Source organism: Somniosus microcephalus, chromosome 4, assembly GCF_052327205.1.
Source record: "Somniosus microcephalus isolate GS21.2 chromosome 4, FLI_Smic_1.0, whole genome shotgun sequence".
Taxonomy (NCBI): Eukaryota; Metazoa; Chordata; class Chondrichthyes; order Squaliformes; family Somniosidae; genus Somniosus; species Somniosus microcephalus.
In genome coordinates this window covers 11774009-11801940 of record NC_140990.1, presented here as the reverse complement: position 1 = coordinate 11801940, position 27932 = coordinate 11774009, and the positions used below count along the sequence as shown (strand labels likewise).

At 48.2% G+C, this 27932-nt stretch overlaps 1 protein-coding gene and 1 long non-coding RNA gene across 2 annotated transcripts in view; both read right to left on the bottom strand.

Annotated features, from left to right (window-relative positions):
* The window catches only part of LOC147118294 (proteasome activator complex subunit 1-like), a 1298587-nt gene that overhangs the window by 994573 nt on the left and 276082 nt on the right, over positions 1-27932 (bottom strand). The gene's annotated exons all lie outside the window — the stretch shown is intronic.
* Positions 1928-27551, bottom strand: LOC147118301 (uncharacterized). Its single transcript, XR_015077899.1, has 3 exons — positions 27441-27551; positions 9917-10011; positions 1928-3037 (listed from the first exon to the last, which is right to left on the bottom strand). It is a non-coding gene; the product is annotated as an uncharacterized LOC147118301 (long non-coding RNA).

The following is a 27932-nucleotide window of genomic DNA, read 5'->3' as shown; positions in this document are numbered from 1 at the left end:
TGCCCTTTCAAAACTGAGATGAGTAGAAACTTCTTCACTCAGAGGGTGGTAAATTTATGGAATTTGCTACCTCAGATAGCTGTGGAAGCTGCGACATTAAATAAATTTAAAACGGAGATAGACAGTTTCCTAGCTGATAAGGGAATTAGGGGTTATGGGGAGCGGGCAGGGAAGTGGACGTGAGTCTAGGTTCAGATCAGCCATGATCCTATTGAATGGCGGAGCAGGCCCAAGGGGCCATATGGCCTACTTCTGCTCCTACTTCTTATGTTCTTATGTTCTTTTTGTCTTCACATATCTATAAAAGCTTTTACAGTCAGTTTTTATGTTCCCTGCAAGCTTACTCTCATATTCTATTTTCCCCTTCTTAATTAATCCCTTTGTCCTCCTTTGTTGAATCCTAAACTGCTCCCAATCCTCAGGTTTACTGCTTTTTCTGGCCAATTTATATGTCCTCTTCTTGGATCTTATGCTATCCCTAATTTCCCTTGTTAGCCACGGTTGAGTCACCTTTTTGTTTTATTTTTATGCCAAACTGGGATGAACAAATTCTGTAGTTCATCCATGCGGTCTTTGAATGTTTGCCATTGCCTATCCACCATCAACCCTTTGAGTGACATTCCCCAATCAATCCTACCCAACTCGCTCCTCAGACCATCGTAGTTTCCTTTATTTAAATTTAGGACCCTAGTCTCTGAGTCAACAACTTCATTCTCCATCTTAATGAAGAATTCGATCATATTATCATCACTCCGACCCAAGGGGCCTCGTACAACAAGATTGCTAATTAATCCTTTCTCGTTACATAATACCCAGTCTAAGATGGCCTGATCTCTGGTTGGTTCCTCGACATATTGGTCCAGGAAACCACACGTAAACACTCCAGGAATTCCTCCTCCACAGTAGAGGACATGAGAGGGAGTTGCTTTAAATGTGGAGGAGGTGGGTGTCCCTTTAAATGTGGAGGGGGGAATGTCCCTTTAAATGTGAACGGGGTGGGTGTCCCTTTAAATGTGGAGGGGTTGGGAGCCCCTTTAAATGATGAGTGGCGGGGCTGCGCATGCTTATTCAGCCCTCTCACCACAACACCAGGCTGCCAGTGCGCCTGCGCGGGGCCTCCGGGGAGAAGCCGGAAGGCCGGGCCCGGGAAGAGGCGGAATCAGTGTTGGGGAATCGATTTAAATCGAGGTGACGGGGAGCGGAGAGTGAGATTATAAATTAAAATACGAGAAAAACCAAACACGAGAGTCGGGCGGGCTGGATCTCCGCGAACGCCGAACGGAGCGGATTGACCCGTGCAGTGTGGCGGAGTGAGCCAGAGCAACGTGATTCTGACTGACGGGAGCGCTGACCAATAGGAAGAGGGCTGAGCTGGGAGGACTGAACTGGGCAGCCTTGTCCTCCAACCAATGGTGGCGCGGCAAGGGGGCGGGACCTTCCTCCCCGGAGCTGAGGCTGGGGCCCGATTGTGGCGTTATCACAGGAAGAGGCCCAATCAGGTGGATGGAGGCCCGACCCGGGCCTGACTCTGACGGGAGCGCTGACGAATAGGAAGAGGGCTGAGCTGGGAGGACTGAACTGGGCGGCCTGGTCCTCCAACCAATGGCGGCGCGGCAAGGGGGCGGGTCCTCCTCTCCAGCTCAGGTGCGCTGGGGCCGATTGTGACGCGCTGTCCCCAGGTGAGAGCAGCTCAGTCAGCACAGAGCTGGGGCTGGAATCTGGGAGAGGGGCCGCAGGCAGCGGCCTGGCAAAGGGGCACAAGCTTCACAATACAAGCTTCTTTCAAATGCAAAATTGTTTCCTGCACACAGCCTTGGTCACTCTGCAAAAAAAACTGTTTAACAATTCATCATAACTCCCCTGCTTTAGGAGAGGCGTAGAGTGCAAAAAGCAAGGAAGTTATGATGAAACTGTGTAAAAGACTGGAGTCAGCTGTGGCTCAGTGGATAGCAGAGTCAGAAGGTTGTGGGTTCAAATCCCGCTCCAGGGACTTGAGCATATAAAGCGAGGCTGACACTCCAGTGCGGGGCAGAGAGAGCGCCGCCCTGTCAGAGGGGCGGTACTGAGGGAGCGCCGCACTGTCGGAGGGGCAGTACTGAGGGAGCGCCACACTCTCGGAGGGGCAGTACTGAGGGAGCGCTGCACTGTCGGAGGGGCAGTACTGAGGGAGCGCCGCACTGTTGGAGGGGGAATACTGAGGGAGCACCACACTGTCGGAGGGGCGGTACTGAGGGAGCACCGCACTGTCGGAGGATCGGTACTGAGGGAGTGCTGCATTGTCTTAGGGGCAGTGCTCAGGGAGTGCTGTTCCATCGGAGGGACAGTGCTGTGGAAGAGACTCATTGTCGGAGGGGCAGTAATGAAGGAGCGCTGCAGTGTCGGAGGTGCCATCCTACGGATGAGACGTTAAACCGAGGCCTCCGTCTGCCCCCTCAGGTGGATGTAAAAGATCCCGTGGTGCTATTTCGAAGAAGTTATCCCCGGTGTTTTGAGCCCAATATTTATCCCTCAATCAACATGATGAAAAAACAGATTATCTGGTCATTATCACATTGCTGTTTGTGGGAGCTTGCTGTGCGCAAATTGGCTGCCGCGTTTCCCACATTACAACAGTGACTACATTTCAAAAGTACTTCATTGGCTGCAAAGCGCTTTGAGACGTCCGGTGGTCGTGAAAGGCGGTTAAGAAGGCAAATGGTATGCTGGCCTTCATTACAAGGGGATTTGAGTACAGGAGTAAAGAAGCCTTACTTCAATTATATCTTCTTTCTTCTTAGGCAGCCCCTCGGAACCGAGGATGACTTGCTTCCACATTAAAAATGAGTTCTCAGGTGTAAGGGTAAACCAGGAGAGCTTCTTCTCCCCGAGACGGACCCTCTGATATAAAGGGTCGACTGGATCCATGTTTATCTGTAATTTAAACAGAGGTCTGGTCGTCTTCCGAGCTCTTTCCCCTCGAGGAGAGGGTAGAATGGGGGTCTTTAATGTTAAATGGTTTCACCTGGGTCCATTGCTTCCATCGCATACCCATCGGTTCCTGTAGACAAACACACGTATCACTTGTCATTAATACAGTACATGGCCCCATCCAACGGGCCCCATTCCCTTTCTTCCGATAACTTGCGTCATTACTTGTTGACCTATTCTGGGCAACTCGTCTGGTTTAAGTCCAGCATTCTGCCTTTCTAGATCTTTAATCTGTTGTTGGTTCCTTGCTTCTTTATTTAGTGCTTGTACCTCCTGATTTAGTTGTAATAAGTATCGCCTTAATCTATCTTGTACTGGTCCTGGTTCTCCCACCCCTCCAGCCAAATCCTCTGGTAGTCTCATAGCTCGTCCTGTCATTAGTTCATGGGGGGTCAGTCCATTCGTTCGTCCTGGGGTGGCTCGCAGCCTCATTAGTATGCTGGGTAATAATTCCGACCATCCCTTCCCTGTTTCTTGGATGGCTTTTGTCAGCGAGTTTTTCAGTGTCCTATTCATTCTTTCTACCATCCCCAAGCTCTGGGGGTGATATGGTATGTGATATTTTTGTGTCACTTGTAGCAGCTTACAGATTTCTTTCATTATTTTGCCGGTGAAATGAGTGCCGTTGTCTGAGTCAATTTGCAGAGGCACTCCCCAATGGGGTATAACCTCGGTAGCCAATATTAGTGCAACTGTTTTTGCAGAGCAGTCTCGGGTGGCAAAGGCTTCCACCCACCTGGTAAATTGGTCAATTATTACCAGGCAATATTTCTTACCCCGGTCCTGCGCTAAGGGGCCGGTAAAGTCAATTTGTAAGCTTTCCCAGGGTCCTTGGGGCCTGGGTTGGTTTGCTACTCTAACTCTACATCTCTGTCCTACATTATTCTTGAACATATTATACAGCGGTGGCAATATTTTACTACTTCCCGACCTATCTTTGGCCACCACCAGTACTGTGTCAGTAGGTGCAACATGTTACTTCTGCCAGTATGTGTTACACCATGGTATAGCACCATCAGTTGTTGTCTACAACATTCCGGTGCCACCACCTGGTTACGTGGGCCCCATTTCCAAATTCCATCTTGTGATTGTGCGCCAGCTTGTCTCCGTTTCTCCTTTTGCTCTTTACTAGTATTTTCTTGTAGTTCCATTATATTCACTTCCTGTACCCCACTGACTATCATGACCATATTTATTTCGTTTTTGAACGCGTCCTCTGGTTGCATTTCTTCCGCAGCTAGTTTTGCGGCTAGATCTGCATACCTATTCCCCATAGGGGCCTGGTCCTGGGGTTCATAGAAACATAGAAGATAGGAGCAGGAGTAGGCCATTCGGCCCCTCGAGCCTGCTCCGCCATTCAATGAGATCATGGCTGATCATCCAAATTCAGTACCCTGTCCCTGTCTTCTCCCCATATCCCTTGATCCCTTTAGCCTTAGGAAATATATCCAACTCCTTCTTGAATATATTTAATGAATTGACCTCCACTGCCTTCTGTGGTAGAGAATTCCACAGGTTCACCACTCTCTGGGTGAAGAAATTCCTCCTCATCTCTGTCCTAAATGGCTTACTCCTTATCCTTAGACTGTGACCCCTGGTTCTGGACTCCCCGGCCATCGGGAACATCCTTCCTGCATCTAGTCTGTCTAGTCCTGTTAGCATTTTATAAGTTTCAATGAGATCCCCTCTCATTCTTCTAAACTCCAGCGAGTATAAGCCCAATTGACCCAATCTCTCCTCATACGTCATGCCTGCCATCCCAGGTATCAGTCTGGTGAATATTCACTGCACTCCCTCCATGGCAAGAGCATCCATCCTCAGATAAAGCGACCAAAACTGCACACAATACTCAAGGTGTGGTCTCACCAAGGCCGTGTACAACTGCAGCAAGACATCCTTCTTCTTGTACTCGAACCCTCTCGCTATGAATGCCAACATACCATTTGCCTTCTTAACCGCCTGCTGCACCTGCATGCTTACCTTCAGCGACTGGTGCACAAGGACACCCAGGTCTCGTTGCACTTCCCCTTTTCCCAATCTATTGCCATTCAGATAATAATCTGCCTTCCTGTTTTTGCCACCAAAGTGGATAATCTCACATTTCCCCACATTATACAGCATCTGCCATGCTTCTGCCCAATCACCCAACCTGTCCAAATCATACTGGAGTTTCTCGGCATCCTCCTCACAGCACACACGCCCACCCACCTTTGTGTCGTCTGCAAACTTGGAGATATTACATCTAGTTCCCTTGTCTAGATCACTTATATATATTGTGAATAGCTGGGGTCCTAGGACCAATCCCTGCGGTACCCCACTAGTCACTGTCTGCCACTCAGAAAAAGAGCCGTTTATTCCTTGTGCACCAGTTGCTGAAGGAGATGAGGAGGAATTTCTTCACCCAGAGAGTGGTGAACCTGTGGAATTCTCTACCACACAAGGCAGTTGAGGCCAATTGATTAAATATATTCAAGAAAAAGTTGGATATATTTCTTAAGGCTAAAGGGATATGGGGAGAAGGCAGGTACCGGGTACTGAATTTGGATGATCAGCCATGATCTCATTGAATGGCGGAGCAGGCTCGAGGGGCCGAATGGCCTACTCCTGCTCCTATCTTCTATGTTTTTATGTTTCAAGAGGGCAGAATTGGAGGAAAGCAGATGTCTCGGGGCGGGGGGGGTGGCGGAGGAGGTTGTTTTCTTTGGAACCGAGGAGGCTGAGGGGAGACCTGATTGAGGTGTATAAAATTCTGAGGGGCCTAGATAGGAAGGGCCTATTTCCCTTGGCAGAGGGGTCCACAACCAGGGGGCATAGATTTAAAGTAATTGGTCGGAGCTTTAGAGGGGAGTTGAGGAGAAATGTTTTCACCCAGTGGGTGGTGGGGGTCTGGAACTCACTGCCTGACAGGGTGGTAGAGGCAGAAACTCTCATCACATTTAAAAAGTACTTGGATATGCACTTGAAGTGCCGTAACCTACAAGGCTACGGACCAAGTGCTGGAAAGTGGGATTAGTGTGGATAGCACTTAATCGGCCGGCACGGACAAGATGGGCCGAATGGCCTCCTTCTGTGCCGTAATTTTTCTGTGATTCTATCGTGGGGGGCGGGTGGTTGTGAGGCTGAAGGGAATAACTAAGATAGGGAGGGGCGAGGCCATGGAGGGATTTGAAAACAAGGATGAGAATTTTGAAATCGAAGCATTGCTTAACCGGGAGCCAATGTAGGTCAGCGAGCACAGGGGTGATGGGTGAACGGGACTTGGCGTTGAGTTACGACACGGGTAGTTTTGGATCACCTCAAGTTTACATAGGGTAGAATGTGGGAGGCCAGCCAGGAGTGCGTTGGAATAGTCGAGTCTAGAGGTAACAAAGGCCCGGGTGAGGGTTTCAGCAGCGGATGAGCTGAGGCAGGGGCGGAGACGGGCGATGTTACCGAGGTGGAAATAGGCAGTCTTTGTTATGCTGCGGATATGTGTTCGGAAGCTCACTTCAGGGTCAAATATGACACCAAGGTTGTGAACAGTGTGGTTCAGCCTCAGACAGATGTTAGGGAGAGGGATGGAGTCAGTGGCTAGGGACCGAAAACAATTGCTTTAGCCTTCCCAATATTTAATTGGAGAAAATTTCTGCTCACCCAGAACCGGATTAGAGATCGTGGAGTGGTCGAGAGAAGTGGTGGTGAGGTAGAGCTGGGTGTCGTCAGCGTACCTGTGGAAACTGACGCTGTGTTTTCAGATGTCGCCAAGGGGCAGCATTTAGATGAGAAATAGGAGGGGCCCAAGGATAGATCCTTGGGGGACACCAGAGGTAACGATGCGGGAGTGGGAAGAGAAGCCATTGCAGGTGATTCTGTGGCTACAATTAGATAGATAAGAATGGAACCAGGCGAGTGCAGTCCCGCCCAGCTGGACGATGGTGGAGAGGAGTTGGGAGAAGGATGGAGTGGTCAACCGTGTCAAGGGCTGCAGACAAGTCAGGAAGGATGAGGAGAGATAGTTTACCTTTGTCACAGTCACAAAGAATGTCATTTGATGAGACTTGATTTGACTTCAGGGCCAAGTCAGTGAGGTGGATTGGGCTGTTTCTGGCCCGCTGGTTATTGTGGGCACGGCTGGACACCAGTGGGACTGGCACTGCCATGTTTGTTCTTTGATGCAAAATTAGCCCAAAAAGTTCCTGCTTCCCCCCTTACCCTTTCTACACTCCTTTTACAGGGTTTTAGAAGTGGAGCATTTACAGACAGGAAGCTCAAACCAAACATCACCTCAAGATCTGACAGAGTCGCTCGATTCATCAGGACCTGATTCAATCACTCCTTGAATCTGCTGGCACCCCCGTGAGTTCACACTGGGGAGAAACCTTTTAAATGTTCTGAAAGAGCTTCAGAATCTACAAATACCTGAAGCGACACCAGTGCCTCCACACTGGGGGAAACCCGGGCCCCGTGTGTGGAAGGGATTCATTCAGTCATCCGCTCCGATGATACACCAGCAAGATCACACTAGGGAGAGACCTTCACCCACTCCGTGTGTGGGAAGGGATTAATTGCACCCTCCATGCTGCTGAGACACCAGCTTGTCCACACCGATGAGAGACCTTTGACCTGCTCCGTGTTTTTGAAGCGATTCTCTCATTCTGCCACCCTCCTGAGACACCAGCTTGTTCACAGTGATGAGAGACCGATTAAATGTTCTGACTGTGGGAAGAGATTTAAAAGGTCCCAATATCTGAAGAGACACCAGCTGGAGAGAGCAGGAGAGATTCTGTTCATCTGCTCCGTGTGTGGGAAGAGATTCACTTGGTCCTCGAATCTGCTGGCACACCAGCGCCTTCACACTGGGGAGAGGCCGCTGAAACATTCCGACTGTGGGAAAAGCTTTCAAATGTCCCAGGAGCTGAAGGGACACCAGCTGGAGAGAGCAGAAAAAGAGGCCATTCACCTGCTCCGTGTGTGGGAAGGGATTCACTCAGTCATCCCACCTGATGAGACACCAGCGAGTTCACACTGGGGAGAGGCTGTTCACCTGCTCAGTGTGTGGGAAGGTATTCACTCAGTTATCCCACCTGGTGAGACACCAGCGATATCACACTGGGGAGAGACCATTTAAATGTTCTGACTGTGGGAAGAGCTTTAAAACCTCTGGGGATCTGAAGGTACACCAGCGAGTTCACACTGATGAAAGACCATTTACATGTTCTGTCTGTGGGAAGAGCTTTAAAAGGTCCAAGGAGCTGAAGAGACAGTAGCAATTTCACACTGGGGAGAAGCCGTTCACCTGCTCCGTGTATGGGAAGGGATTCACTCAGTCCTCGACTCTGCTCGAACACCAGCGAGTTCACACTGATGAGAGACCATTTAAATGTTCTGACTGTGGGAAGAGCTTTAAAAGCTCTGGGAATCTGAAGGTACACCAGCGAGTTCACACTGGGGAGAGGCCGTTCACCTGCTCCGTGTGTGGGAAGGGATTCACTCAGTTCTCCAACCTGCTGAGACACCAGCGAGTTAACAGTGTTCTAGTCATAGTCACAGAGTCATAACGGCACAGAAGGAGGCCATTCGGCCCATCGAGTCCGTGCCAGCTCTCTGTAGAGCAATCCAGTCAGTCCCATTCCCCCGCTCTATCCCCGTAGCCCTGCAAGTTTATTTCTCTCAAGTGCCTATCCAGTCTCCCCTTGAAAACATTCAGTGTGTCCGCTTCCACCACTTCCGTCGGCAGCGAGTTGCAGGTCCTCGCCACTCGCTGCGTAAAAAAGTTTTCCTCACATCCCCCCCTGTATCTCTTGCCTAAAACCTTAAATCTGTGTCCCCTAGTCCTTGTCCCATCAACCAGTGGGAACAGCCTTTCCCCGTCTAGCCTATCCAAACCCGTCATAATCTTGTACACCTCTATCAAATCACCCCTCAACCTCCTTTGCTCTAAGGAAAATAAATCCATTTTCTCCAACCTGTCCTTGTAGCTAAGATCCCCCATCCCCGGACCATTCTGGTAAATCTTGTCTGCACCCTCTCAATGGCCTTCACATCCTTCCTAAAGTGTGGTGACCAGAACTGGATGCAATACTCCAGTTGTGGCCTAACCAGTGCTTTATAAAGTTTCAGCATAACTTCTCTACTTTTGTACTCAATACCTCTATTTATGAAGCCCAAGATCCCATATGCTTTGCTAACCACTCTTTCAATATGTCCTGCCACCTTCAGGGACCTATGCACATTAACTCCCAGGTCCCTCTGTCCCTGCACACTCTTTAAAACTGTGCCATGAAGTGTATATTGCCTCTCCCTGCTCCTTCTGCCAAAATGCATCACCTCACACTTCTCTGTATTAAATTCCATCTGCCACTTGTCTGCCCATTCTGCTAGCCTTTCTATGTCCTGTTGCAGTCGATTGGTATCATCCTCACTGTTTGCCACACCCCCAAGTTTGGTGTCATCGGCAAATTTAGAAATTCTGCTCTGTATTCCAATATCCAGGTCATTTATATATATCAAAAAAATTATATAACTGTTATTCTGATGATTCCCTTCTTTTGACTGTTCTTGGTGTTACATAGAATGTACAGCACAGAATCAGGACTTTCAACCCAACTTATCCATGCTGGTGTTTATGCCCCACACCCACCCTACTTCAGTTAACCCGATCAACATATCCTCCTATTCCTTACACACTCATGTGGCTTCCCCTTAAATGCATCTGTACTTTTAGCCTCAACTACTCTTTGTGCTGGCGAGTTCCACATTCTCACCACTCTGGGTAAACAAGTTTCTCCTGAATTCCCTCCTGGATTTATTAGTGGTCATCTTATATTTCATGGATGTTAAAACCCCAATAACTGGACTGGATTTTAAGATTCTGTATCAATAAATCAGCTTTGTTTGAAACACCCAGTCTATTGAGGCCTTGTTTCTAAGATAAGCCGAGAGCTAATTGTTGACTTGATACAGACATTACCTGTCCTCTCAATGTCGGTGTCCAGGGGAGAAGCTGATGGGTTTGTGTTACTTTCTTGAAGTGAATTTTTGTGCTCATGAAGGTGCTGGATGTCACTGTGGGGAAAGGAACATTTTAACATTCTCAGCACCTGGTGTCAACATCAAACACTCTCAGGCCAGGTACAGCACAGGTTAGATACAGAGTAAAGCTCCCTCTACACAGTCCCATCAAACACTCCCAGGGCAGGTACAGCACGGGTTAGATACAGAGTAAAACTCCCTCTACACTGTCCCATCAAACACTCCCAGGGCAGGTACAGCACGGGTTAGATACAGAGTAAAGCTCCCTCTACACTGTCCCATCAAACACTCCCAGGGCAGGTACAGCATGGGTTAGATACAGAGTAAAGCTCCCACTACACTGTCCCACCAAACACTCCCAGGGCAGGTACAGCATGGGTCAGATGCAGAGTAAAGCTCCCTCTACACTGTCCCATCAAACACTCCCAGGGCAGGTACAGCACAGGTTAGATACAGAGTAAAGCTCCCTCTACACTGTCCCATCAAACACTCCCAGGGCAGGTACAGCACGGGTTAGATACAGAGTAAAGCTCCCTCTACACTGTCCCACCAAACACTCCCAGGGCAGGTACAGCATGGGTCAGATGCAGAGTAAAGCTCCCTCTACACTGTCCCATCAAACACTCCCAGGGCAGGTACAGCACAGGTTAGATACAGAGTAAAGCTCCCTCTACACTGTCCCATCAAACACGCCCAGGGCAGGTACAGCACAGGTTAGATACAGAGTGTCAGCTGTGGCTCAGGCGGCAGCACTCTCTCCTCTGAGTCAAAAGGTTGTGGGTTGAAGTCCCACTGCAGAGACTCAAGTCTAAAACTCTGTGCTGCCCCTCCAGTGCAGTGCTGAGGGAGTAAAGCCCAGTGCAGAGTAAAGTTCCCTCTGCACTGCTCCACTAACAGGCCTGAGCCCCAAACTCAGAAGAGCGCCCTCTGCTGCATTCCACTGGTCTCAGCAGTGGGAGAAGCAGGCGGTTAAGAAGGCAAATGGTATGTTGGCCTTCGTAACGAGAGGATTCGAGTACAGGAGCAAGGATGTCTTGCTGCAGTTGTACAGGGCCTTGGTGAGGCCTCATCTTGAGTATTGTGTGCAGTTTTGGTTGCCTTATCTGAGGAAGGATGTTCTTGCCATGGAGGGAGTGCAGCGAAGATTCACCAGACTGATACCTGGGATGGCAGGAATGACGTATGAGGAGAGACTGGGTCGATTCGGCTTATACTCACTGGAGTTTAGAAGAATGAGAGGGGATCTCATTGAAACTTGTTAAATTCTAACAGGAATAGACAGATTAGATGCAGGAAGGATGTTCCCGATGGTCGGGGAGTCCAGAACCAGGGGTCACAGTCTAAGGATAAGGGGTAAGCCATTTAGGACAGAGATGAGGAGGAATTTGTTCACCCAGAGAGTGGTGAATCTGTGGAATTCTCTACCACAGAAGGCAGTAGAGGCCAATTCATTAAATATATTCAAGAAGGAGTTGGATATATTTCTTACGGCCAAAGGGATCAAGGGATATGGGGAGAAGGCAGGAACAGGGTACTGAATTTGGATGATCAGCCATGATCTCATTGAATGGCGGAGCAGGCTCGAGGGGCCGAATGGCCGACTCCTGCTCCTATCTTCTATGTTACCCCCTAATCTTTTCTCATATTGTCTCTTTGCCCTTCTTATATCCTGTTTCAATTTCCCCCGCACTCTCTGTATTCTGCCTGGTTTTTGACTCTATTCTGTACCTGACATTTGTCGTAAACCTCCTTTTTCTGTTTTATTCTAACCTCTATATCCTTTGTCATCGGGAGCTCTAGCTTTGGATGGCCCATCTTTCCTCCTTATGGGAATATGTTTGGTTTGTACCCGAACTATCTCAGCCTTGAAGGCCTGCCATTGGTCATTCACTGTTTTCCTGGACAATCTTTGTTTCCAGTCCACCTGAGCTCGATCCCTTCTCAAATCACTGAAACTGGCTCTCTTCCAGCTGGGTATTTTCACCGTTGATTTTATTTTGTCCCTTTCCATAACTACTTTAAACCTAATGATATTGTGATCACTGTTAACCAGATCCCTCCTGCCCCAGAACCGATGAGAGACCCTTTAAATGATCTGACTGTGCAAAGAGGTTTCAGAGTTCATCCCACCTGCTGAGTCACCAGCCTGTTCACACAGATCCTCAAAAAAGGAAGATGTTTTAGAAAGGCTGGCGGCACTAAAAGTTCGCAGCCATCTCAGAGCAGTGTCCCTTTAATTACAATCTTGCAAAACAAGGAGAATTACTGTCCCTTTAACTACCACAAATCCCTGTGTGGAGGAGAGGGGAGATACAGTCTGTCCCAGTAACTGTCGCAGAACAGAATTAACGACCCTATCCCATAAGGGCTTGACCCTCCCCCACTCCCTGCTTTTCCTCAAGTGTCTCATTCTTAAAATTCTCATCCTTGTTTTCAAACCCCTCCGTGGCCTCGTCCCTCCCTATCTCTGTAATCTCTTCCAGCCCCGACAACCTTCCGAGATAGTTGCGCTACTCTAATTCTGGCCTCTTGAGCATCCCCGATTTTAATCGCTCCACCATTGGTGGCCGTGCCTTCAGCTGCCTGGGCCCTAAGCTCTGGAATTCCTTCCCTAAACCTCTCCATCACTCTACCTCTCTCCTTTAAGATGCTCCTTAAAACCTACTTCTTTGACCAAGGTTTTGGTCATCTGCCCGAATATCGCACGTGTCCCTCACAAAGAAAGCCCCGCGCTGTCGCCGGGCGGAGTTGCTAATCGGCGGGAGTGGGGTTGGGAGATTAATAAACTGTGGATAGGCTGCGCCGCAGGGTGTATATAGTTGGAGCACAATCTCGGGCCCGAATGAGATCCAGCGGCCCGGTCTATGTTCCACCGGACAGCAGCTGTGAGGCTTTTTCTCGGTGACATGCTCGGGTTACGCGCCGCCATCTTGGTGGAGGAAAGACAGACCGGTTCCACCTGCAGCACGGCGCATGCACAGCCATCTTGGTACAGGAACAAAGAGTGGGCGGGGCTTCTGGGTCCCCGTGACCAGGAGAGACAATCATTGACTCATTGATTTTATTCTCACTCTGCACACAGCGGGTGTAGAACTGAACCCAACCAGAGTAGAGGGAGGAGGAAAACTGGGAGTGGATGAAAGAAAAGTTGGAGATGGTGCGATGGGTTTGGATTTCAGCACAGGGAGGAGGGAGAGTTTGTGGGACGGGGATTTACAGCTTTGGGGAAACGAGAGAGGAGAGAATGTTCCACAGAAACTCTGTTCTGAATTTCTATCCTGTATTTACAGTGATGACTTTTGTAAACTCCTTTTACAGGCTGTGAGAAGGGCAGGATTTGCAGACGGGAATCTCAAACCAAACATCACATCAAGATCCGACAGTCAATCAATTCATCAGGACCTGAATATCATTGACCTTTGAATATGGAAGGACAAATGTTTGTCTGTTCTGTCTGTGGGGAAAGTTTTCAAACATCCGTGTGACTGGAAAACACACACCCGAGTGAGAGTATTCCAGTGCACTGACTGGAAAGAGCTTTAACCAGTTACACAGCCTGAAAAAACATCGCACCATTCACAGCGGGGAGAAACCGTACATGTGTTCTGTGTGTGGACGAGGCTTCAACTGATCGCCCCACCTGGAGAGACATAAGAACACCTACACCACGGAGAAACGGTGGAAATGTGGGGACTGTGGGAAGGGATTCCATTGCCCATCCCAGCTGGAATCTCATCAATGCAGTCACACCGGGGAGAGGCTGTTCACCTGCTCCGAGTGTGGGAAGGGATTTACTCAGTCCTCCAACCTGCTGAGACACCAGCGAGCTCACACTGGGGAGAGGCTGTTCACCTGCTCCGTGTGTGGGAAAGGATTCACTCGGTCCTTCAACCTGCTGGCACACCAGCTTGTTCACACTGACGAGAGATCCGTGAAATGTTCTGACTGTGGGAAGAGCTTTAAAAGCTCTAAGAGCCTTAAGAGACACCAGCATCTTCACACTGATCATAGAATCTAACAGCAGAGAAGGAGGTGATTCGGCCCATCGTGTCTGTGCTGGCTCTTTGAAAGAGCTGTCCAATTTAGTCCCAAACCCCAGCTTTATCCCCAGAATTCTGCAAACTAGTCCTCTTGCACCCCCTCAAAATAGTCCCATTTAGATTACACGGCCTCTCCCTGTTGTTTCTCCCAAAGTGCATCACTTCACACTTATCCTCATTTAATTTCATCTGCCTTGTGTCTGCTCATTTCACAGTCTGTCTCTGTCCTTCTGAAGTCTGCTACTACTATGCTCACTATTTACTATGTTGCCAAGTTTTGTATCATCTGTAAATTTCAAACTTGTACACCTATACCCAAGTCCAGGTCAGTTATATATAACAAGAAAAGCAATGGTCCTAATCCTGACCCCTGGGGAACCCCACTGCATACTTCCCTCCAGTCAGAAAAACATCCCTCAGCACTGCTCACTGTCTCCTATCCCTTAGCCAATTATATACACAAATTACCATCAGCCCTTTAATTCCCTGTGCTTCTATTTTCCGAGTAGGTCTCTTGTGTGGTACTTTATCAAATGCCTTTTGAAAGTCCATAAGAACATAAGAAATAGGAGCAGGAGTGGGCCATATGGCCCCTCGAGCCTGCTCCGCCATTCAATAAGATCATGGCTGATCATCGACCTCAACTCCACTTTCCCGCCCGATCTCCATATCCCTCGATTCCCCTAGAGTCCAACAATCTATCGATCTCAGCCTTGAATACACTCAAAGACTCAACATTCACAGCCCTCTGGGGCAGAGAATTCCAAAGATTCACAACCCTCTGAGTGAAGAAATTCCTCCTCATCTCAGTCTTAAATGGCCGACCCCTTATCCTGAGACTATGCCCCCTAGTTCTAGACACTCCAGCCAGGGGAAACAACCTCGCAGCATCTACCCTGTCAATCCCCTTCAGAATCTTGTATGTTTCAATGAGATCACCTCTCATTCTTCTAAACTCCAGAGAGTATCGGCCCATTCTACACAATCTCTCATCATAGGACAGCCCTCTCATCCCAGGAATCAATCTAGTGAACCTTCGTTGCACCGCCTCCAAGGCAAGTATATCCTTCCTTAGATAAGGAGACCAAAACTGTGCACAGTACTCCAGGTGTGGTCTCACCAAGGCCCTGTACAATTGTAGCAAGACTTCCTTACTCTTATAGTCCAACCCCCTTGCAATAAAGGCCAACATGCCATTTGCCTTCCTTATGGCTTGCTGTACCTGCATGCTAGCTTTCTGTGTTTCTTGCACAAGGACACCCAAATCTCACTGAGCACCAACATTTGAAAGTTTCTCACCATTTAAAAAAAATTCTGTTTTTCTATTCTTCCTACCAAAGTGAATAACCTCACATTTCCCCACATTATACTCCATCTGCCACCTTACTGCTCACTCACTTAGTCTATCTATATCCCTTTACAGACTCTCTGTGTTCTCCTCAAAGCTTACTGTCCCACCTAGCTTTGTATCATCAGTAAACTTGGATACATTACACTCGGTCCCTTCATCTAGGTCATTAATATAGATTGTAAATAGCTGAGGCCCCAACACTGATCCTTGTGGCACCCCACTAGTTACAGCCTGCCAACCTGAAAAAGATCTGTTTATCCCTACTCTCTGTTTTCTGTCCGTTAACCAATCCTCTATCCATGCTACTATATTACCCCCAACCCCGTGAGCCCTAATCTTGTGTCATAATCTTTTATGTGGCACCTTGTCGAATGCCTTTTGGAAATCCAAATATACTACATCCACTGGTTCCCCTTTATATACCCTGCTAGTTACATCCTCAAATAACTCTAATAAATTTGTCAAGCACGATTTCCCTTTCATAAAACCATGTTGACTCAGCCTACCCATGTTATGATTTTCTAAGTGCCCTGATACAACTTCCATAACAATGGATTCCAGCATTTTCCCAACGACTGATGTCAGGCTAACTGGCCCGTCGTTCCCTGTTTTCTCTGTCCCTCCTTTCTTGAATAGTGGTGTTACATTTGCGACCTTCCAATTTGCTGGGACCGTTCTAGAATCTCGGGAATCTCGGGAATTTTGGAAGATCAAAACCAATGCATCCACTATCTCTTCAGCCACCTCTTTTAGAACCCGAGGATGTAGGCCGTCAGGTCCAGGGGATTTGTCAGCTTTTAGTCCCATTAGTTTCTCTAGTACTTTACATTAAGTTCCTCACCCTCATTAAACCCTCAGTTCCCCACCATCTTTGGTATGGTTTTGTGTCTTCTACTGTGAAGACAGATACAAAATATTTGTTTCAACGTTTCTGCCATTTCCTTATTCCCCATAATAATTTCTCCTGTCTCTACCGCTAAGGGACCAACGTTGTCAGTTGTGGCTCAGTGGGCAGCACACTCCCTTCTCGGTCAAAGGGTGGTGGGGTCAAGTTCCACTCCAGCGACTCGAGCACATAAAGCTAGGCTGACACTCCAGTGCAGTCCTGAGGGAGTGCTGCATTGTCAGAGGCGCCGTCTTTCAGATGAGATGTTAAACCGAGGCCTCGTCTGCCCTCTCAGGTGCCTGTAAAAGATCCCCTGGCACTATTTTGAAGAAGAGCATAGAAACATAGAAGATAGGAGCAGGAGTAGGCCATTCGGTCCTTCGAGCCTGCTCCACCATTCAATGAGATCATGGCTGATCATCCAAATTCAGTACCCTGTCCCTGCCTTCTCCCAATGTCCCTTGATCGCTTTAGCCTTAAGAAATATATCCAACTCTTTCTTGAATATATTTAATGAACTGGCCTCCACCGCCCTCTGTGGCAGAGAATTCCACAGGTTCACCACTCTCTGGGTGAAGAAATTCCTCCTCATTTCAGTCCTAAATGGCTTACCCCTTATCCTTAGACTATGACCCCTGGTTCTGGACTCCCTGGCCATCATAAACATCCTTCCTGCATCTAGTCTGTCCAGGCCTGACAGAATTTTATAAGTTTCGATGAGATCCCCTCTCAATCTTCTAAACTCCAGTGAGTATAAGCCCAATCGACACAATCTCTCCCCATACGTCATTCCTGCCATCCCAGGTATCAGCCTGGTGAATCTTCGCTGCACTCCTTCCATGGCAAGAATATCCTTCCTCAGATAAGGCAACCAAAACTGCACACAATACTCAAGGTGCGGTCTCACCAAGGCCCTGTACAACTGTAGCAAGACATCCTTGTTGCTGTACTCGAACCCTCTTGCTACGAAGGCCAACATTCCATTTGCCTTCTTAACCGCCTGCTGCACCTGCATGCTTACCTTCAGCAACTGGTGCACAAGAACACCCAGGTCTCTTTGCACTTCCCCTTCTCCCAATCTATTGCCATTCAAATAATAATCTGCCTTCCTGTTTTTGCCACCAAAGTGGATAACCTCACATTTATCCACATTATAGAGCATTTGCCATGTTTCTGCCCAATCATCTAACCTGTCCAAATCGTACTGGAGTTTCATGACATCCTCCTCACAGCATACCCTCTCACCCAACTTTGTGTCATCTGCAAATTTGGAGGTATTACATCCAATTCCCTCGTCCAGATCATTAATATATATTGTGAACAGCTGGGGTCCTAGGACCGATCCTTGCGGTACCCCACTAGTCACTGCCTGCCACTCGGGAAACGACCCGTTTATTCCAACTCTTTGCTTTCTGTCCGCCAACCAGTTCTCTATCCAAGTCAATACCTTGCCCCCAATCCCATGTGCCTTAATTTTGCACGCTAATCTCTTATGCGGGACCTTATCGAAAGCCTTCTGAAAGTCCAAATACACCACATCCACTGTTTCTCCCTTATCTATTTTACCAGTTACATCCTCAAAAAATTCCAGTAGATTAGTCAAGCATGATTTACCTTTTGTAAATCCATGTTGACTTTGTCCGATCCTGTCACTGCTTTCCAAGTGCTCTGCTATTACATCTTTTATAATGGACTCTAGCATTTGCCCCACTACCGATGTCAGGCTTACCGGTCTATAATTCCCCGCTTTTTCTCTGCCACCTTTTTTGAATAGTGGGGTAACATTAGCTACCCTCCAATCCATGGGTACTTTTCCAGAGTCTATCGAGTTCTGGAAGATGACCAGCAATGCATATACTATTTCAAGGGCCACTTCCTTAAGTACCCTGGGATGTAGACCATCAGGCCCTGGGGATTTATCGGCCTTCAGTCCCATCAATTTTCCTAACACCATTTCCCTACGAATACTGATTTCTTTCAGTTCCACCCTTTCATCAGACCCTATGTTCCCCGGCATTTCTGGGAGGTTATTTGTGTCCTCCTTTGGGAAGACAGAACCAAAATATGTATTTAGTTGGTCTGCCATTTCTTTGTTCCCCATTATAAATTCCCCCGATTCTGAATGCAAGGGACCTACGCTTGACTTCACCACTCTTTTTCTCTTCACATATCTATAAAAGCTTTTACAGTCAGTATTTATGTTCTCTGCAAGGTTACTCTCATATTCTAATTTCCCTTTCTTAATTAATCCCTTTGTCCTCTGTTGAATCCTAAACTGCTCCCAATCCTCAGGATTATTGCTTTTTCTGGCTAATTTGTATGTCCTCTCCTTGGATCTTATGCTGTCCCTAATTTCCCTTGTTAGCCACAGTTGAGTCACCATTTTTGCTTTATTTTTATGTCAAACTGGGATGAACAACTTCTGTAGTTCATCCATTCGGTCTTTGAATGTTTGCCATTGCCTATCCACCGTCAACCCTTTGAGTGCCATTCCCCAATCAATCCTACCCAACTCGCTCCTCAGACCATCGTAGTTTCCTTTATTTAAATTGAGGACCCTAGTTTCTGAGTCAACTACTTCATTTTCCATCTTAATGAAGAATTCGATCATATTATGATCGCTCCGACCCAAGGGGCCTCGTACAACAAGATTGCTAATTAATCCTTTCTCGTTGCATAATACCCAGTCTAAGATGGCCTGATCTCTGGTTGGTTCCTTGACATATTGGTCCAGGAAACCATCCCGTAAACACTCCAGGAATTCCTCCTCCACAGTATTGTTACTAATTTGGTTAGCCCAATCTATATGTAGAGTAAAGTCACCCATGATGACTGCTGTGCCCTTATTGCACGCTTCTTTAATTTCCCTTTTAATGCCATCCCCAACCTCCGCCTTCCTGTTTGGAGGTCTATATACCACTCCCACTAATGTTTTTTTCCCCTTAGTATTTCTCAATTCTACCCATACAGATTCCACATCATCAGAGCTAATATCCTTCATTACAATTTGTGATAAAAATAATAACTTCCGGGAAGTTATGTCATAACTTCCTGTGAACTGTGAACTATGAACTATGAACTGTATACATACCTCACTTCCTGTCATGTGTCACTTCCTGTTGGACTGGTATAAATACTGGTCTGTTCAGTATTGTAGGAGGCTTCTACCAGAGGCATGGTAAAGACCTCTCTTGTATATAGTGTGTTTATAAGTTACTTAAAGCTTACTTTAAAGTTACTTGATGGTAAGCCTCCTTTTTCTTACATCAATTTAAGTAACTTAGTATTTACACTCACAAATACTAGACCTTCGGACAAACTCAGAATTAAGGATCCAGGGAACCACCCATCATGGAGAAAATCCTTAGACCTATTCGTCTGGACTTGGACCCGAATGCACCAGCAGCTGGCAGGGTATGGAAGCATTGGTACCGTACTTTTGAGAATTTTCTGGATGAATGTGAAGCGGATGCTCCTGCTAGATTGAAGATACTTATCAATTATGTGACCCCAAAAGTGTTCGAATATGTTGATGAATGGGATAATTACGATGAGGTGATTCGGGCACTTAAGAAACTGTATGCCAAGACCCCAAATGAGGTCTATGCTAGACATCTACTGGCCACAGCCCGACAAGGGCCAGGGGAATCAATTGACGAATTCCTGCAAGAACTTCGCAGGCTCAGCGTAGATTGTAACTTTCAGGCAGCCTCAGCTGAGCTGTACCGCCAAGAAATGATTCGTGATGCTTTCATCTGCGGGATTGCCTCTCCATTTATACGCCAGCGTCTACTAGAAAGTAAAACACTTGAGCTACAAAAAGCTTTTGACCTAGCTTGTTCACTGGATTTGGCAAAGAGAAATGCAGACCTCTATCAGCTGCCCAGATCTCGATCTGCTGCTGTCGCTGCAACCAGACAATTCAAGCGGTCTCAGGTGAACCCTATCATGGGGGAATCTAATTCTGATAATTCTGATGAAGAAGAGGAGGACGACCCCACTTTAGCAGCCTCTTGGCAATCTAGGAAGGAATGCTTCTTTTGTGGAGATGCTTTTCACCCTAGGAAAACCTGCCCTGCTCGCAATGCAATCTGCAGTTATTGCGGGAAAAAAGGACACTTTGCTAAAGTTTGCCTATCAAGGGCCTCTACGAGGGCCAATCCAGCTAAGGCCTACCGAACTGCCCCAATTAGGGCCTATCAAGATGCTCCAGCTAGGACCTATCAAGCTTCCTCTCGAGCTCTCTCCCGAAGAAGCACACCGAGAGTTTTAGCCACTCTCTGTGCAACGACACCAATTACAGCTGCTTGCCCACAGAACCTGTCTCATGCTGCCACAAAAATTTCAATTAAAGGGCATACCTTAGATGCCTTAATTGACTCAGGAAGTACGGATAGTTTCGTTAAGGAACAGATTGTTGCGAAATTGAAACTACATGTCTTCCCATCGGACCAGGCAATTGCGATGGCCCAGTCATCACTTAATACCAGAATCTCCGGCTTTTGTGTTGTTGATATGACACTTCATGGTCGTATGTATCCCTCCACCCGACTTTCGGTGCTCAAGGACTTATGTAGTGATCTCCTCTTAGGACTGGACTTCCAAAAACAGCATAAGAAACTCACCATTGAGTTTGGTGGATCCAAACCCGGACTTACTATTTCTAATATACCGTCTAAATTACCATTTTGTGCATTATCAGCAGCTTCACTTGATGAACCCTCATTATTTGCCAGTATTCCGCCTCAATGCCAACCGATAATAACGAAATCGCGGCGCTTTAATCAGGAAGACCAATCTTTTATTGCGGCTGAAATCTCTCGACTTCTAGCAGGGGATATCATTGAACCATGTTCGTCGCCCTGGCGGGCTCAAGTCGTCATTGTCAAGAACCCTCTAAAACCTCACAAACAGCGACTATGCATCGATTATTCGCAAACCATCAATCAATATACCGACTTGGACGCCTACCCATTGCCACGCATTGATGATATGGTTAATAAACTGGCCGAATACAAAGTGTTCTCAACTTACGATTTAAAAAGTGCCTATCATCAGTTACCCTTGAAGGTCTCAGATAAGCAGTACACAGCCTTTGAGGCTAATGGACGGCTGTACCAATTTCGTCGCCTCCCATTCGGGGTTACTAATGGAGTGGCTGTCTTTCAACGGGCAATGGATGGCCTGGTTAAGCAGGAAAACCTAAGGGACACTTTTCCCTATCTTGATAACATTACCATTGCAGGTCACGATCAACAGGAACACGACTCCAACCTCCAAAAATTTCGGGATGCCCTCCATCGCCGTAATTTGACCCTGAATGAATCCAAATCTGTCGAGTCGCAACCGACCATCAACATCCTTGGCTACTGCGTAGGCAATGGTATCATTAAGCCAGACCCAGAAAGACTTCGCCCGCTCCAAGAGCTCCCGTCACCTAAGAATCCAGCTTCTTTACGTCGGGCTCTCGGTCTGTTTGCATACTACGCTAAATGGATTCCTCATTTTTCGGACAAAATCCAACCCTTGCTGCATGCTAGATCATTTCCACTGGAAACAGCGGCTGTTGCAGCCTTTAACCTTCTCAAAAAACAGTTGGAGAAAGCGGCTCTTCACTCCATTGATGAGAATCTCCCTTTCGTGGTTGAATGTGATGCCTCGGAGGTGGCGATCTCGGCTACTCTGAATCAGGAAGGTCGTCCTGTAGCATTTATGTCCAGGACCTTACAAGGTGCCGAGCTACATTATCCTCCGGTTGAGAAAGAAGCCACAGCCATCATAGAGGCAGTACGGAAGTGGAACCATTTTCTAGCTCGCCAGCACTTTACATTGATCACGGACCAACGATCAGTCGCCTTCATGCTCGATAATCGAAAACGAACCAAAATTAAGAATAATAAAATACAACTTTGGAGGATGGAACTGGCCTCTTTTGGTTATACCATTCTCTATCGGCCTGGCAAGGAGAATGTGGCCCCGGACACCCTCACACGGGCATTCTGCTCCACTATGTCATCCTCCACCCTCATGGATGTCCACAATGGTTTGTGCCATCCTGGCGTTACGCGCATGCTACATTTCGTACGATCACGGAATCTCCCTTTTTCCACTGGAGATGTAAAGAAAATATGCTCAGAATGCCGGCTTTGTGCGGAATTAAAACCTCAGTTCTTCCGCCCCTCAGATGGTATACTCATACATGCAACCCAACCGATGCAACGACTTAGCATCGATTTTAAGGGCCCAGTGCCCTCTTCAACTCGGAACACATATTTGCTCGCCATGATCGACGAATATTCACGTTTTCCGTTTGCCTTCCCCTGCTCCAATATGCTGGCGTCCACAGTAATCTGCTGCCTTGAGCAGGTATTTTCTCTCTGTGGCATGCCGGCTTATATTCACTCAGATCGGGGTCCATCCTTTATGTCGAGGGAACTCAAGGACTACCTCTCAGAACGGGGAATTGCTACAAGCAAAACAACACCATACCATCCCATCGGAAATGGGCAGGTAGAGAGGTATAACGGTATCATCTGGAATTCCGTACGTCTCGCTTTAAGATCTCGGGGCCTACCAGACCAGCAATGGGAAACAGTGCTTCCGGATGCATTGCACTCTATACGGTCCCTGCTTTCTACAGCCACAAATACTACACCTCATGAGCGGTTCTTTGGATTCCAGCGTCGCTCATCTCATGGGACATCACTCCCGTCATGGCTAACTACTCCTGGACCTGTATTACTCCGAAGATACGTTCGGACGTCTAAAAATGACCCTCTTGTAGACGAGGTCGAACTAACCGATGCCAACCCCACCTATGCAAACATACGATATTCCGACGGCCGAGAATCTACCGTATCATTACGGGATCTGGCTCCCTGCCCACCAGGACCTAGTGGGACATCGGGTGATGGCATTTCACCAGGAAACTCTTGGGACCTATCGGGTACCCCTCTCCAGGATCCTGATCGGACACCAACTAGCTTGGTGCCGGTAGAACCCCGTGCTCAAGGTTGCGACCCTCCCAGTACCACGCATGAAAGTACTGGTCTGCCACAGACCAGCTTTGCACCTCCCTCTGAACAGAGGCAGTCTGACTTTGAACCTATTGGGGCTCGTACTCGAAGCCATGATCTCCCCGACCCTTCACAGGGCAATCCAGGCCACATGGACTCTGGCCAATGGCCAACCGCATGTAAGCGGACCAGCGACCCTCTACGACGGGAATCCAAACGGGTGCGACTCTTCCTTGTTCGGCGGCTGCGGACCAAAAGGTAGACCACAGCCTCCTAAACCTGCAGGAGGGAAGAATGTGATAAAAATAATAACTTCCGGGAAGTTATGTCATCACTTCCTGTGAACTGTGAACTGTGAACTATGAACTATGAACTGTGTACATACCTCACTTCCTGTCATGTGTCACTTCCTGTTGGACTGGTATAAATACTGGTCTGTTCAGTATTGTAAGAGGCTTCTACCAGAGGCATGGTAAAGACCTCTCTTGTATATAGTGTGTTTATAAGTTACTTAAAGCTTACTTTAAAGTTACTTGATGGTAAGCCTCCTTTTTCTTACATCACAATTGTGTTAATCCCTTCTTTAACCAATAATGCTACCCCACCTCCCTTTCCTTTTTGCCTATCTTTCCTGAATATCGAATACCCCTGGATGTTGAGTTCCCAGTCTTGGCCATCCTTGAGCCACGTTTCCGTAATCCCAACCAAATCATATTCGTTTACCTCTAATTGCGCAGCCAATTCATCCACCTTATTACAAATGCTCCTCGCATTAAGACACAAAGCCTTCAGGCTTGATTTTTTAACGCTCTTAGACCTATTAGAATTATTATTTACTGTGGCCATGTTTGATTTAAACCGTTGATTTCTCTGACTGCCACTTTTGTTTTTCTCCTTCCTATCTTTTGCTTTTATCCTTGTTTCCCTTTCCTCTGTCTCCCTGCTCATGTTCCCAACCCCCTGTCATTTTAGTTTAAACCCTCCCCCACAGCACTAGCAAACACTCCCCCTAGGAAATCGGTCCCAGCCCTGCCCAGGGACAGACCATCCGCTTTGAACTGGTCCCACCTCCCCAGAACCAGTTCCAATGTCCCAGGAACTTGAATCCCTCCCCCTGGCACCATTCCTCTAGCCACGTATTCATCTGAAGTATCCTTCTATTTCTACTCTGACTAGCACATGGCACTGGTAGCAATCCTGAGATTACTACCTTTGAGGTCCTGTTTTTTAATTTACCTCCTAACTCCCTATATTCCGCTTTTAGGACCTCATCCCGCTTTTTACCTATATCGTTGGTGCCTATATGCACCACGACAACTGGCTGTTCACCCTCCCCTTCCAAGATGTTCTGCAGCCGCTCGGAGACATCCTTGACCCTTGCACCAGGGAGGCAACACACCATCATGGAGTCTCGTTTGCGGCCGCAGAAACGCCTATCTAGTTCCCTTACAATAGAATCCCCTATTACTATAGCTCTACCACTCTTTTTCCTCCCATTCTGTGCAGCAGAGCCACCCCTGGTGCCAGGAAGTTGGCTGCTGCTGCCTTCCTCTGATAAGCCATCCCCCCCAACAGTACTCAAAGTGATGTATCTGTTGGAGAGGGGGATGGCCACAGGGGACCCCTGCACTACCTGCCTGCGCCTAGTACTCTGCCTGTTGGTCACCCGTTCCCTTTCTTCCTGTCCAACCTCTACCTGCGGTGTGTCCAACTCCCTAAACATGCTATTCACGATGTCCTGAGCATTGCGAACGCTCCAGTATGCATCCAATTGCAGCTCCAGCGCCGCAATGCGGTCTGTCAGTAGCTGCAGCTGGATGCACTTCCTGCACATGTAGTTGTCAGGGACACAGGAAGTGTCCCTGAGTTCCCACATATCGCAGGAGGAGCATATCACGTGGCCGGGCTGTCCTGCCATGATTTACCCTTTAATTAATTGAATTTAAATTAAATCAATCAATCCCACTAATTACACTAGTTAAATAGTTTACCAACAGTCCCCGCTACACCAGAGAGACCTTAGAAACTATAAACCAGAGTTAAAGTTTAAAAAAGAGAGAAATACTCACCAACCAATCACTTACCTGCTTCCTGCTGATGTCACACTTTGATTACTTTTTACCTCTCTCCCCCGCTGTTGTATTGGTCGGGCCTCGCTGCTGCTGCCGGTTTTAAACTGCCGCCGGTCGCTGCTCCCACACAGGTCCGATGCTCTGGCCGGGCCTCACCTCGCTGCCGCCGGTTTTAAATTGCCGTCGGTCGCTGCTCCCACACAGGTCTGATGCTCTGGTCGCGGTGTCCTGGCCAATATTTATCCCACAACCAACATAACAAAAACAGATTATCTGGTCATTATCACATTGCTGTTTGTGGGAGCTTGCTGTGCGCTGCCACATTACAACTGTGACTCCACTTCAAAAAGTACTTCTCTCCCAGCCTGGCCTCTTAATCCATTTCATTTCCTGTGCTTCTTTAGGCTTGACAAAGGGGTTTTCACCCGAAATGTTGACTCAATTTTCTCTCCACGGATGTTGCCTGGCCTGCTGAGTTTTTCCAGCATTTTCTGTTGTTATTTCAAAAAGTACTTCATTGACTGTAAAGCGCTTTGAGACGTCCGGTGGTCGTGAATGGCGCTGTATAAATGCAAGTCTTTCTTTACTTATGCTACTCTCTTTTTGATGCTTTTGATTTAATTATTAAATATTTAAGAAATTATTGCAGTGACAAAGGCTGTCTCTGAAACTGCAGGAAATTTGTCTTTAAATAAGCTTTTTTAAAATTTATTATATTTTTTTTAGTGAAGCTGCTGTGGCTCTGCCCCTTTGCCAGGCCCGCTGCCTGTGGCCCCTCTCCCAGATTCCAGCCCCAGCTCTGTGCTGACTGAGCTGCTCTCACCTGGGGACAGCGCGTCACAATCAGCCCCAGCGCACCTGAGCTGGAGAGGAGGCCCCGCCCCCTTGCCGCGCCGCCATTGGTTGGAAGACCCGCCGCCAGTCGGCTCCGCCCGTGCTCATCCTATTGGTCAGAGCTCCCGTCAGTCACAGGCCCCGCGATCACGTGCTGCAGTTCACTCCGCCCCCTCGCCCCCTCACTTTCCCTCACTAATTGCGGCTCTTCACCAACACCGACTTTACAAAGAAAGCCCCGCGCGGCAGCCTGGAGCTCAGGGGCCCAGTGCGCAGGCGCGGGGGAGGATGATTGACAGGGGCCCAGGGTGTGTGCTGAGCATGCGCGGTGCGGGCCGGGCGCCTGTGGAGCAGGAGAGGGCGGGGCCATGGGGCGCATGCGCGGGGTCAGGCACAACTCAGCGCGGCGGCCGGAGCTGATGAGAGACACAAGAACATAAGACACAGGAGCAGGAGTAGGTCATTTGGACCCTCAAGCCTGCTCCGCCATTCAATAAGATCATGGCTGATCTGATCTTGGCTTCAACTCCACTTCCCTGCCCGCTCTCCATAACGCTTGACTCCCTTATCGTTCAAAAACCTGTCTATCTCCACCTTAAACACATTCAATGACCCAGCCTCCATAGCTCTCTTGGGAAGAGAATTCCAAAGGTCAGAGGCTGGGTATCCTGTGGCAAGTGTCTCACCTCCTGACACCCCAAAGCCATTCCACCATTTACAAGGCACAAGTCAGGAGTGTGATAGAATACTCTCCACTTGCCTGGATGAGTGCAGCTCCAACAACACTCAAGAAGCTTGACACCATCCAGGACAAAGCAGCCCGCTTCATCTACCACTTAGAAGGACAAGGGCAGCAGGTGCATGGGAACACCACCACCTGTAAGTTCCCCTCCAAGTCACACACCATCCTGACTTGGAAATATGTCACCGATCCTTCATCGTCACTGGATCAAAATCCTGGAACTTCCTCCCTAACAGCACGGTGGGAGTACCTTCACCACACGGACTGCAGCGGTTCAAGAAAGCGGCTCACCACCACTTTCTCAAGGGCAATTAGGGATGGACAATAAATGCTGGCCTTGCCAGCGACACCCACATCCCATGAATGTAGAGGGAGCTGTATTCTGTATCTCATCCCTGCTGTACCTGTCCTGGGAGTGTTTAATGGGACAGTGCGGATGGAGTCTTAATCTGTATCTAACCCATGCTAATCATCCACTTAATTTTTAAATAGAATAATAAACTATCACAATTTAATCTCACCTTCTAACGCTTTCTAAAATTGTGCTAGTTTCCCATGTGCTGAGTGTATCCGAGCATTGCTCCAATGGACGCCGCGTGGCTCATCCCGGTATCTGAAATCACAGGAATCAACTTTCATTGATTTTCTCCTCCTCCTCCTATTGCTTGCTCTAAATGTATCTCTGCACTCCTCAGCCGGGTGGGACAATGGCGGTGGTTGTTACCCAGAATGCTCCGCGAGGAAGAATAGGTCCTATCAATGCTGCAGGGGCCTGGTGCGCAGGCGCAGCGTGGGGGCGGGACGGGTCCCACGCGTGCGCAGTCAGTGCCGCCAGTCGGGTAATGGCGGCGGAAGGCGGAGAGAAGATTCCGGAGCGGGCGCAGGGAAGCAATGGAACAAGCGGGGAGGCTTTATAAACACCCGGTGTAGGCCTCAAGCCCCCGAATAAGAACCTACGGGTCCCGTGTTTGCCCCGAGTGGGGCAGCGGCTGCGGGGTTTTCTCCCGGTGACA